Below are 13609 nucleotides of genomic sequence, written 5' to 3' on the forward strand. Positions count from 1 at the left end.
AGGTCATACCTTACCATATGACAGAGCTACAGAAAGAACCCACGACTCCTGACTCCGAGCCTAATGAATGCTTTCCTTTAGATTATTTAATACAAAAACACTGTGACGGATGATTGAGGCCCAAAATAGAGAAATTGGAGACAGTGCCAGATAAACATACTGTTAAGGAAAACCAGAATGGCGCGTGCAGTCACCCAACGTTTGAGGCCGACGCGGTACAGGGCAACAGTGTTTTCTCACAGAATAGCCCTTGGTGCCACTGTCAGAGGCAGGAGACTGGCCTGGCTGATCTGCTGAGCTAAACCCATCTGACTTGCTTACTCAGACCACCTATTCTCCGAACTCGGAGGATGCACGCTGCCCACAGGGCCAGTGCCCAAGATGGCTCACTCTGTTGCGTTCCCTTCAAGGTTGGATGTCCATGCCAATCCCAGCCCCTCTAGGAATGTCGAGGTCAGTGGAATTCTACCAACACTTGCAGGGTGGGGAGGGGAGACAGCTGCCGGTGGAAGTGGTATGGAGGATGGGAGGGCCGAACATCCCAGAAAATCCGACGGCTGCGTCTGCTGGGAGCCTGGTGGTCAGAATGCTTAGGACCCAGGAAGCCTGGGAGCGGGACATATCTGAAGGATTCCAGTCCTCCCCTCTTGGCACTGCAGAAGCAAGAGAAAATAAAGCAGGGGAACCTGTTGGACTAGACCGTCAAGGCCGCTGGCTTGTTGTTGGCGGCTGCCACCTGCTAGAAGGGGCCTGATGGTTCTTCCTTCTGAGCGGAGAAGAGAGTGAGGACCAGAGAGACGCGAGCAAGCAAGCGGGATGCCGATTTGCCAAGATGTGTAGGGAGGCGCTTGGGCAATGCTCGCTGTGAGAGACCAAGCTTGAGCCTGGTCCTTCCGGGCTGGGGTGACCCGTCCAAGTGCCCAAACAACATCATCGTGGGGAGAAAAGGAAGCTGCTCGAACAGAGAGAGAAATACTTCGGCAGAGGTGTGCAGCTGAGGATCAGATTCCAAAAGTTTGTCTCAGGAGGGAAAGAAAGAACACAAACATTTCACCTTTGAAATGCTGGTCTTCTTTCCTCTGGGTCATTTTATGTTAATGAAAAGATGGTTCTAATGGGAAAAATGGGATACGAGGAATAGGACAGAGAAAGATATGAGCGCGGGGCTGAAGGACAGAAATGCAGATGAGTGAGAGACGTGTGGGTGCCGGTTTTGGGGAGAGATCTCCGTATCCTTCCCTCTGACACCCTGCAGGATTAGGAAGTGGCTGTTTTCAACTATGTAGAACATCTGTCCACTAATAACCTCTACCCTGAAGAGGCCCATGTCCCCGGCTCACCAGGCCTGAGTTCTGCACTCAGTGAGTTTTTTTTTTTTTTTTTTTTTTTGCGGTACGCGGGCCTCTCACTGCTGTGGCCTCTCCCGTTGCGGAGCACAGGCTCTGGACGTGCAGGCTCAGCGGCCATGGCTCACGAGCCCAGCCGCTCCACGGCATGTGGGATCTTCCCGGACCGGGGCACGAACCCGTGTCCCCTGCATTGGCAGGCGGACTCTCAACCACTGTGCCGCCCACTCAGTGAGTTTTGGGTTTAGCATTTTACCTCTGTGTCTTCACCTGCAAGGAGTGGGATTAAACATTCAGCGAAGAGCAGACCACAGGAGATGGCTTTGTTGGACACGCTTCTGGAGGTGATGTTTTCCCCACATTTTTCTCAGGGAGGGGCCGGGATTCATGTGCATTTATGCAGAAATTTGCAGAAAAAATAAGTATTCAAATTGAATTCTGACGTGGTGATTTCTAACAACCTATATATAAACTTTGTGTAGCTCAATATCTAAGACATAAGGTACTTATCTTTTCATTGTAAGAAAGAAGCTAAATGACTTTTTTTCCTTCTTACCATTCCCTCCCCCCCATTTTCTTTGCAAACGCTGCCATATCTATTTTATTTTATGGTCTAAAAAAGGTTGTATCACATATGGTATTCCACAAAGAGGAAATGGAAAACATTATTAAAAAATGAAGAAAAACAGGACTGCTTGCTTAGAAAATAAGATGTATGAACCCTTAAGAATGGGAAAACACCAGCTACTATGGCAGAGAGAAGACATTTTTGCCAAATTTAGAACCCACTTGAAAATCACGGGTTCTAAGTTTAGAACTGAACTAAAAAACTTGAGCTCACATTGCATTTGGCATTTGTTAAAAAAAATTCTAAAATACTAATTAAAGGAAAAAAAATTTATTCTCTTAGTAGTCCTAGAAGCTGGGAATTATTTTCAAACAAATTCTTTATTGGCTCAATAGACTGGCCTGCACTTAGAAAAGAAACATCTTTTTTCTAATTATTTTTTCCTTACAAAATAATGATTTAAAATCAAGAGGGAAGGCACTTTGCCAAAGTCTTTGAAGAGTTACAGAATTGTTGTGTAACCTTTGGACACAAGCAAATATACCAGGTGGTCGTACAAACTTTATGTTTATATATTAGATGGAAGTAATTATATCTACTGCTGATAAACTTTAAATAATAAAAACGCAATAAAATTGGAAACTCACTCTAAACAAAACAAACTCTTAACAGCATTATTTTAATTTTCTAATTTAGATGCTAAGCTAGTATTGCAACATCATCAAGAAACGGATCAGAATTGCTGCTATGGAGGTAACTATAAAAAGTTTCAGACTCAAAAGGTCCAAAGAAGTAAATCAAGAACTAGTAGTGGATAGAGTGTTCAAAATGCATCCATTGGCTTAACATGATTTCAGACAGCTAACAACTTTTCTAATTATAGAAATTATAGAAAACGTCTTATGCTGTCTTACACACACACACACACTCACACACATCTATAGATATAGATATATAGATAATACCTGAGAACCTGAATTCAAATAATTAGACAAAAGGTTAAACATGAATATTCAGTGCAAATATATGCCACGGCAAACACTCAAAACCACAAATGTTGGGGAAAAATTTTTTTTCCTTTCTGTTTATTGCCGTGGAATCTAAATACATTTTTTTTCCTAAACACATTTTTAAGTCACTTTAGGGGCAGGTTTAGCAACTGGTGAACTTGACACTTTGTTTTCAGGAAGCTCATTAACTCAGCAGTTCAAAACCCTATAACTTTAATTTCCAGGCACTTTTCAGAAACTCTTGTTGAAGGACGTAAGATTGATTCTTGAGTTGACTGACTTTATTTTTCTTACCAAAAAGAGGCAGTTTGTACTGGTACAAAGAGGGTCAAAATTTTAAGTTGTAAAAGCAAAAAACAAAACAAAACAAAACAAAACCCCAAAAACACTGCATATGTAAGTGGGAAAGGATTTGTCTAGAATATAATTTTAAATTTACTTGCTATTACATAAGCATAGGTAAGCAGACATCATGCAGTTCTCCTAGTAGCACGTGTAGCTCTCATTAAGATACGGGACAGAGGTGACCACTTCTAAGATGTGTGCCGAAATCAGAATACGAACTTAGATCCCCTGGGTCCCCTGGGTCACAGACTTCTGAATCCAAGTTCTTCAGCTATCTTTCCTTTTAAATAAGCCACTAAAACTGAATTTCATAGTCTCTTCTATTATGTCTTCAACATTGCCCTCATATTTATTTAAAATTCTTGTTTATAATAAATTTAATATCTTGGACCAGTTTCCGTCTTTCCTCAGGTCTTGATACCTAGATAAATGGAGGGAAATAAGAGAGAACCTCTGTGGTAACCGAAAGTATTTCTCGAACCTCTATGAGGTGGGAGGAGCACTATTCTCAGATGGTGGTTGAATCCATTTCTGTGAAGGATTTGCTTTTCTTGGAGTCTAGAGACAGAAAGGCCCACACACCTATACCAGTGCCAGGGAAACCCGCCAGTGATCCTGGTGCCCTGGAAGATGACTTTATGTGGCATGAACAGGACCAAGAAAAAGCTGAGTAGTCTGCTGATGTCCAGATTCCTGATTGTCTTTTTTTTTTTTCTCAGTATGCGGGCCTCTCACTGCTGTGGCCTCTCCCATTGCAGAGCACAGGCTCCGGACGCTCAGGCTCAGTGGCCATGGCTCACGGGCCCAGCCGCTCCACGGCATGTGGGATCTTCCCGGACCGGGGCATGAACCCCCATCCCCTGCATCGGCAGGCGGACTCTCAACCACTGCGCCACCAGGGAAGCCCTCCTAATTGTCTTTGCAGTGACAGTTCCCAGATCCTTAAGGTGTTTTCCAGGCATCTTCATTTCTTTCTCTTGTATGTTTTTCCACAGAACTAACACATGAATAAGTTTAGTGAACAATTAGGGAGCCCAAATACTTGGTGCCATTGTGCATTTGACCAAGTCTAAACCCAAGTTTTCATATTTTCCTTTGCCTTATAATTGTAGGTCTTGGCTCTAATTCTAGCCCATAAGAAATATATATTTCAATCCAGAATTTAAGAATTGAAGAGCAAACTTGATGGCGGTAGGTAGGCTTTCCTGAAGAGAAATGCTTTTCTCCGTGGGCTGGACAAAGATATATTGCTGATATTTAGCAAAAACAAAAAATAAAATTAAAAAAAGCTCCAATTTCCTATTTCAAACATCTTATTAGATACCTCCACCTGGAACAGAACAAAGACTCCAGAAAGAGACCCACATGTATATGGTCAACTGATTTTCAACAAGGGTACTAAGACAGTTCAGTGGGGGAAAGGAAAATCTTTTCAACAAATTCTGCTGAAACAACTACAGACCCACTGGGGAAAAAAATGAACAGTGACCCTTACTTCACATAATACACAAGAATTAACTCAAAATGAGTGATAAACCTAAATGCGAAATGTAAAACTAGAAAAGGCCTAGAGTTAATCAGAGGGAAAAAAATCTACTCAATATTGAAGGAGGCAAAAGTGTCTTACAAGGGACACAAAAACAAAATTTCATGCAAAAGAAAACTGATAAACTGAACTTTATCAAAACTTAAAATTTGCTCTTAGAAAGATATTAAGAAAAAGAAAAGATAATGCATAGAATGGAAAATATTTACAATACATTAATCTGATAAAGGGCTGGTATCCAGAATATATAAAGAACTATTATGGCTCAGCAAGAAGACAACCAAGGCAATTTTTTAAATGGGCAAAGATTTGAACAGACACGTCACAAAAGAAATTACATGAATGTCTGATAAGCATATGAAAAAGTGGTCAACATCATTAGGCATCAGGAAAGTGCAAATCAAGACCACAATCAGATACCACTACACACCAGTTAGAAAGGCTAAGGTTAAAAAGTTGATAATACCAAGTGTTGAGGAAGATGCTGAACTGCTGATAAGAATGTAAAACGGTACAACCACTTTGGAAAACTAAGAGTTTCTTTCTTTTTTTAAACCAGAAAATTTTAAAAACATAAATGTATGTATGTATCTATGTATTTATTTATTTATTTTTGGCTGTGTCGGGTCTTTGTTGCTGTGTGCAGGCTTTCTCTACTTGCGGCGAGCGGGGGCTACTCTTCATTGTGGTGTGCGGGCTTCTCATTGCGGTGGCTTCTCTTGTTGCAGAGCACAGGCTCTAGGCACGCAGGCTTCAGTAGTTGTGGCACGCAGGCTTCAGCAGTTGTGGCACACAGGCTTCAGTAGTTGTGGCTCGCGGGCTCTAGAGCACAGGCTCAGTAGTTGTGGTGCAGGGGCTTAGTTGCTCTGTGGCATGTGGGATCTTCCTGGACCAGGGCTCGAACCCGTGTCCCTTGCATTGGCAGGCAGATTCTTAACCACTGCGCCACCAGGGAAGTCCAAAACCAGAAATATTTTTCAAATTTATTTATTTATTTATTTTTATTTATTTTTGGCTACGTTGGGTCTTTGCTGCTGCACGTGGGCCTTCTCTAGCTGCTGCGAGCGGGGGCTACTCTTCGTTGCAGTGCGCGGGCTTCTCACTGTGGTGGCTTCTCTTGTTGTGGTGCACGGGCTGTAGGTGCGAGGGCTTCAGTAGCTGTGGCGTGTGGGCTCACTAGTTGTGGCTTGTGGGCTCTAGAGTGCAGGCTCACTAGTTGTGGTGCACAGACTTAGTTGCTCCGCAGCATGTGGGATCTTCCGGGACCAGGGGTCGAACCCGTGATCTCTGCATTGGCAGGCAGACTCTTAACCACTGCACCACCAGGGAAGTCCTACTAAGAGTTTCTTAAAACGGTAAACATGCAACCCTGTCATTCAACTCCAAGGTATTCACCCAAGAGAAATGAAAACAGGTGTCTACACAAAGACTTCACTGGAATGTTCATAGTAGCTTTATTTGTAATAGCCAAAAACTAGAAATAAACCAAATGCCCAATAACTAATAAATGAATAAACAAGCTGTGAAATATCCATACAGTGGAGCGTCAGTTAGTAATAAAAAGGAATAACTACTGATGCAGACAACATGGGTGGTTCTCAGAATCATTATGCTGTGTGAAATAAGTCAGATACAGAAAAACCACATACCATATAATTCCATTCATATAAAACTCTAGAAAATGCAAACTAATCTATAAGTGGCAGAAAGCATATCAGTCCTTGTCTGGGGAAGGGATGGGATGATGGAAATGTTCAGTATCTTGGCTGTGATGGATTCATGGGTACATGTAGCTCTCAAAACTTGTTCAGTTGTAGACTTTAAGGAGGTGCAATTTATTGTGTAAAATTCAATAAAGTTGTTATTTAAAAAATCTCCTCCTGAATGTTCTTCAGGCCACTCAACCTTCACGTTTCTAAAACTGAGCTCATAATCTTCCCCTCCCAACCCTATTTCTCTCTTTGGTTAATGTTTTCTTTCTTGGTTGATGGCCTCATCATCTACCTGGTCAGCTAAGCTAAATAGCTTGGTAACTACCTTCAGTCCTCCTTCTTCACACCTTTAAACCTTCTCAAATTTCTCTCTCTCCCTTTTTAAAAAATTCAGAAGTGTATTTTAAAAATTATGGTAAAACATACACAGCATGAAATTTACCATGTTAACCTTTTTTTTTTTTTTTTTTTTTTTTTGGCAGTACGCGGGCCTCTCACCACTGTGGCCTCTCCCGCTGCAGAGCACAGGCTCTGGATGCGCAGGCTCAGCGGCCATGGCTCACGGGCCCAGCCGCTCCGCGGCATGTGGGATCTTCCCGGACCGGGGCACGAACCCGCGTCCCCTGCATCGGCAGGCGGACTCTCAACCACTGCATGACCAGGGAAGCCCCATTTTAACCATTTTTATGTGTACAGTTCAATAACATTAAGTACATTCACACTGCTGTGCAAGCATCACCACCATCCATCTCCAAAACTTTTTCATCTTCCAAAACTGAACCTCTGTCCCTGTTAAACACCAATTCCTCATTCCCCTCCTCCCCCAGCCCCTGGTAACCAGCATACTGCTTTCTGTCTCTATGAATTTGACTACTCTAGGTACTTCATATAAGTGGAGTCAGACAGTATTTGCCCTTTGGTGACTGCTTTAGTTCACTAAGCATTAAGTCTTTAAGGTTCTCCATGTTGTAGCATGTGTCAAAACTGCCTTCCTTCTTTTTTTTTTTTTATTAATTTATTTTATTTTCGGCTGTGTTGAGTCTTCGTTTCTGTGCGAGGGCTTTCTCTAGTTGCGGCGATTGGGGGCCATTCTTCATTGCGGCGCGTGGGCCTCTCACTGTCGCGGCCTCTCTTGTTGCAGAGCACAGGCTCCAGACGCGCAGGCTCAGTAGTTGTGGCGCACGGGCTTAGTTGCTCCACGGCATGTGGGATCTTCCCAGACCAGGGCTCGAACCCGTGTCCCCTGCATTGGCAGGTGGATTCTCAACCACTGCGCAACCAGGGAAGCCCCCGCCTTCCTTCTTAAGGCTGCATAATATCCCACTGCATGCATAAACCACATTTTATTGATCCATTCATCCGTCAATGGATGGCTGGGTCATCTTTGACTCGGAATGCCCACTGCTACTGGAATAATGCTCTGGATTATTTCAGTGGTCTATTAACTGGCCATCCTTGCCTACTTCTTTCACACACCTTCTAATCTGCTGCCAGTGTGTTTTTTCTGTCCCTCCACTGCTCAAAGACTTTGTGTACAATTTCAAACTAAAATGGGATCATATGGATGATGCTGTTCTGCAGGCTTTCTCCCATTCCACTTTTGACCACCTCTCATTAGCTGAAATTTCTTTATTTTAATCCAGTATATATTTCCTGGTCACGTCCTCCCATTTCTCCTAGCTCTGCCCTTGAGAACAACACTGAATAATTACTTTGTTCTTCTACATGGCAGACAACCCTTCAAGTATCTGAAGACAGTCACTGGGTCTCCGTTTTCCAGGCCTTTAGTCATTCCTCAGAGACCACGGTGGCCCCGGCTATTCTTCTCTGCTTGTGATCCAGGTTGGTCAGTGCCCCTCTAAAAATGGGACGCCTAGGACAGTATCTAGTCCTCTAGATGGAAGGTAGGATTACCATCTCCTTTCTTCTGCTGCTCTATTCCTGTAATGCAGCCTGACATGCCACTAACCTTTTTAGCTCCAAAGCTGATGCATATTAACTTGCAGGAAATTCAACTATTCAGAGGTGGTTTTTTTTCCAAGTAAATTTTAATGACACCATCGGGCCTCTGAAGCAGGGGTGGCCAAAAGAAGGAAGAGGGTGAAGACAGGAGAGAATCTCTCCCTTGTCAATTCTGCCCATGTATTAAATGTTGACCACTCCTGATAGCAAATGCAGCCCATGTCCACACCCACGCCTCCCCCTTCAGGCCTCCTATCAGTCAGTTACCCACCAAACTCCAGTCCCTAGTAAGTGATCGCCTCTTCGGCAATCTGCCTACATGCACAATCTCACACACGGGTCTCCTCCTCGCACCATCAGTTCTATCCCTGATAGCTACTGGGCACTTGTGGCCAGTGATTAGAAGCGGGAAATGTTGGCCATTGCCGTAGAACACACATATCCAGGAAATGCATTTATCTTAAAGTTCCTGGCAGTGCAAATGCTGAGCATCAAATAAAAGCCTTATCAAAAAATATGCAGGTAGGGCTTCCCTGGAGGCGCAGTGGTTAAGAATCCGCCTGCCAGTGCAGGGGACTGCCAGTGTAGGGTTTGAGCCCTGGTCTGGGAAGATCCCACATGCTGCGGAGCAACTAAGCCTGTGTGCCACAACTACTGAGCCTGCACTCTAGAGCCCACGGGCCACAACTATTGAGGCCATGTGCCACAACTACTGAAGCCCGCGCGCCTAGAGCCTGTGCTCTGCAACAAGAGAAGCCACTGTGATGAGAAGCCCGCGCACCGCAACAAAGAGTAGCCCCCACTCACCACAACCAGAGAAAGACCACGCGCAGCAACGAACACCCAACGCAGCCAAAACCAACCAACCAAACAAACAAATAAATAAATATGCGGGGAAATGGACCAAGAAACCAGTCGCCTATCTTGCCCTTTTCCATGGAGATTCTTCATAAAAGAAATGTTGCATTTTTTGGTTGGATTTTTAAAGTAAAGTACAATATATTCAGTGGGAGAGGAGAAGGACTGCTTTTCCAGGCAATTTCCTTGAAACTTCAAGTCATTTAAGAGGAAAGACAGTTGAACAAATTTTGGTACTCTTTTTTTTTTTTTTTTTTTTTTGCGGTACGCGGGCCTCTCACTGCTGTGGCCTCTCCCGTTGCAGAGCACAGGCTCCGGACGCGCAGGCCCAGCGGCCATGGCTCACGGGCCCAGCCGCTCCGCGGCATGTGGGATCTTCCCGGACCGGGGCACGAACCCGTGTCCCCTGCATCGGCAGGCGGACTCTCAACCACTTGCGCCACCAGGGAGGCCCAGTACTCTTTTCTCTTATAGTCAAGTTCAGGCTGATGGTTACTGAATAATCCTCCGTACAGACATTCCTTCCATCAGGTGGAAGACGCCCACCCTCCTAACACACACACTACCAACACTGCCAGCATTCTCAGAGCCTTTCAGACATTCAGAGCTCGTATTCCTCCACATGGGAGAACTATCCCCTCCATGGCGTTCAGCCTCCTCTCCCTTCCATCCTAGACAGGGACGTTAAGGACCTCGGTCGTCTCCTCTTTTTCCAAAATTATCCCCTAGCTCTCTTTCCACTGGCTCCTTCCTCTCCTCCTTTCAATACAACCAGGACCCTCCAATGTGGAAAACCAAGACCCTCCAACGTGCTGAACATCTCAAATGATTATTCAACATTTATTCCTTCCTTGGATTCACCGCTTACTCCGTTTTCATTAACCTGCAAAATTATATCCTCCGAAGGTCAATAGGGACGTTAGGTGGGACACATTCAATGGTCTTCGTTTGGAACTGATCTTCGCGTAAGCTTTTCCTTATCTCTTCGGGATCCAGCAGGAGTGGGGGAGACCTGGGAGCGGTAATAGATGCTGGGGGTTTGTGGAGGTTGCTGGGATTGGTTTTCCCTGCCAGACTGTCATCACCCACGCTATGCCCTTAGGGACAGCACTATCGAGAAAAGTTTCTTTGTGTAGGAAAGCAGCAAATTCTTTGCCCTGAAGATGGCGTCAGAAATGACCCCAACCCCGTCCTTTCCCTACTAATTGTAACTGAATGGTAGGTATGCTTAGGTCTGAGATGGGCCCCGTTGCATCTCTGATCTCCACATTGGGTGGCTCTTCACCTGAAAATCTCTCAGTCGTCCTTTTTCAAGAATTGCAGCTCTCAGCCATCCTTAATTCTGAATTCAGTATCTCCTCCACTTCTTTGTCCTTGTTTCAAACTGTGTTTCTCTCGGTATCGTTGTCTTTCACTGAGCCTTGTGGTCTGTCCCAACAATGATCTTTCTATTAGCACGAGCATCCCCCAACCCACACTCAAAAATCACAGTTCCCTCCTCTTGTTCCCACAGAAGCACTGAGTTGAGAAATAAGTCTTAATTAATTGTAGACTCCCTCTTCTTCAAAAACCATAGTTGCTAGTCTTGAACTTCTTACTATCATGAGACCAAAACGGAACCTTGAGAAGTCAATCCTTTAGTTACATCACCTTTAAACAATTATGTAATGACTTTACCTGAAGAACTCAGAACTCTGCCCCAAGCCACTGGGGTTTTGGTTAATGTGAACTTGCAGTGCATCTGCCAATCATCCTAGAGTCACCTGAGTACCTTATACCTGGAGAAGCAAGAATGATATTCTAATAAGGGAATTTGATAGCTTGAAGAGCCACAGGTTAAATGGGGAAGTCTCCATCAATACAAAGCTAGGAGCCTTGGTCAAATTCCATGTGTTCAAGTTAAATATACAGATGTGAAGATATCTATGAATAGCTCCATTCATTTTAATGATTGAGAAAGAGTTATTAACTTGAGGTTTGAAACCAATTTCAAATGTGTACAGTCTTCTAGTGCAAAGGTTCATCACTTTCATCAAATCCTTAAGGGGTTTGTGGCCTCCAAAAGGTTTAACAACCTCTGTGTTAGCGGAAAGATAAGATTAGAATCAAGATATTAGGGGCTTCCCTGGTGGCGCAGTGGTTGAGAGTCTGCCTGCCAATGCAGGGGACACGGGTTCGTGCCCTGGTCTGGGAAGATCCCACATGCCACGGAGCGGCTGGGCCTGTGAGCCATGGCCGCTGGGCCTGCACATCCGGAGCCTGTGCTCCGCAACGGGAGAGGCCACAGCAGTGAGAGGCCTGCGTACTGCAAAAAAAAAAAAAAAAAAATCAAGATATTATTATTTTATGCATTACTAAATGCAGTAAATAAAAACAGCAAGTAACTTCCATTTCAGCAAACAGCAAGAAAAAATGTTGAATACTGTAACTAGTCGTAACATGATAAGTAACTGTTTGAATGCTAATATAGATAATATTATTCTAGCATTTTAGACACATATGGACAAGTATTTACCTTAATATACATAAAACAAGTTTATCAGGGAGGGGCAAGTTCAAATACAGATTTTAACCTAGACTGGAAACTACCAATAGACTTATTTCCACTACTGTCTAAGAAAAACTTCAATCAGGCAATTTAAAGGCAATACGAATACAAATAAAATCACAATTTAACATAATTCCTCAGTTACAGCATCTATTTTCTTATACCTGATAAGAAAAATAAATGATTGTACATGCTTTATAACAGACTGATTAAAAGATATACTATGGAAACTCCTTTCATAGGCAATTTCTGCAGCCAAAAATCAAATTCAGAGCCCACATTTTTAAACCCAGGTCCCATTCAGAGTATTCTAAGAATAGTTCTCAAACTGCTGAAAAGCATCACTTCCATAAATCTATCTTAGAAATGGGTTTTTAAAATTAGCAAGTTTGTGAGAGCCATACACAAACCCATCAAGTTTTTGTGCACACTGTTTTTTTACATTTAAAATGTAACGTATTTATTTATCCATTCACTCGACAAATATGTATTGAACCTCTGCTACCTGCCGGTACTGATCTAGGTGACAGAGTTACAGCAGTGAACAACACAGACCAAAAATATATAATGACACATAAATATAGCTTCATTATAAAACATTCAGATACAGAAGCATATAGAATGAAAAAATCGAAGTCGTCCTCCTGGAGGCCTGCTCCATCTCAGTTCTTCTTTTGTAATATTTACTGTTAGCAGTATTTTCCTCCAGACTTTTTGTTTATTTACCTTAGGAAGGATTTTTAATTAATTAATTTAACATCTTTATCGGAGTATAATTGCTTTACAATGGTGTGTTAGTTTCTGCTGTACAACAAAGTGAATCAGCTATACATATACATATATCCCCATATCTCCTCCCTCTTGTGTCTCCCTCCCTCCCACCCTACCCATCCCACTCCTCTAGGTGGTCACAAAGCACCAAGCTGATCTCCCTGTGCTATGCGGCTGTTTCCCACTAGCTATCTATTTTACATTTGGTAGTGTATATATGTCCATGCCACTCTCTCACTTTGTCCCAGCTTACCTAGGAAGGATTTTTAAAACAGCCGTGGGCCAGGGTTCAATCCCTAGTCAGGGAACTAAGGTCCCACGTGCCTAGCGGCACGGCCAAAAAAATAAAAATAAAAATTCACTTGTGTAAAGTGTACAATTCAATGATTTTTAGTATATTTGCAGGTTTGTGCAACCATCATCATAATCTAGGTAAGTGGGTTTTAAAATTATAAATATATGTATAATATCTATAATTTATTTTAAAATTCACTTATCTAGATTATGGTGATATACAGATATATGTATATATAACTTTCATTTTTCAGTTAGGACTAAACCTTGAAGACTGTCTCTCAATGTCAGCATAGACGGATTTGCGACTACTTTCTACAAAGAGAGGAATGTGTCCTAGCTCCGTCTCCCTTGTCAGGTTCCTTAGAAAAAGGATGCTGAAAGACAGCAATTAGGACTGAATATAGTAACCCTGTTATTTCAACAGACGAAGAGAAGTTAGTTGATTTACAAAATGTCTTGAGTCCAAAAATGAACTGGGAAAAAAAAAAGGTATAGAAAATATTTTAAAACACACAAAAAGCTGGCAATTTTGAGTGTCTTGAAATAATAACAACATTAAGAGCTAACAGTTATTTAACCTTTACTACGCGCAAGACACTGTTCTAAAAGCTGAACACACAGTAACTCCTAAGTCCTCACCATTCCA

This window comes from Mesoplodon densirostris, chromosome 17 (genome assembly GCF_025265405.1).
Source record: "Mesoplodon densirostris isolate mMesDen1 chromosome 17, mMesDen1 primary haplotype, whole genome shotgun sequence".
Lineage (NCBI taxonomy): Eukaryota > Metazoa > Chordata > Mammalia > Artiodactyla > Ziphiidae > Mesoplodon > Mesoplodon densirostris.